Here is a 547-nt window from a genome sequence, read left to right on the forward strand (position 1 = left end):
TGACTATAGGTGGGAGACCTAGGGTGTACTTAATTAGTATTTTGAGTATAGCTGTATATTTGCTCTACCTGGACCAAAGGTTGGAGATGCTCTGTCTATTCTTTGTATCATGTTATAGAAGTCTCTTGCCTCCTCCTCCCTTTGAGTGGGTTATAAAAAGGAATGGAAAATAAACAAGAGCAGATTCAGGGTTCAATATTCACAGGATTTCTCTTTTTGGGCTATTCTGTTTTGTCTCTTATTTTTCTCTTATATCTTTTTGTTGTAATTCTAATTTAATACATTTCCCTCCAAGAAAGGTGTATAAACCAGACAGGACCCAACAGCAGACTTCATGGGCCAGACATGGACCCCAACATAATAGCAGCCCAACATGGTGCCCCCGATATTTCTGCCCACAGTATACTGGGCCTTTGCACATCAATCATTGGTCAAAAAATGCTCTACAGATTTGCCTACATTACAATTTGATAGAGGCATTTTCTCAACTGAGGTTCTCTCTTTCTCTATGATGACTTTAGCTTGTGTCAAGTTGCTTTAAATAAAT

This window comes from Microtus oregoni, unplaced genomic scaffold (assembly GCF_018167655.1).
Source record: "Microtus oregoni isolate MIOR12 unplaced genomic scaffold, Mior012 000073F_000, whole genome shotgun sequence".
Taxonomy (NCBI): Eukaryota; Metazoa; Chordata; class Mammalia; order Rodentia; family Cricetidae; genus Microtus; species Microtus oregoni.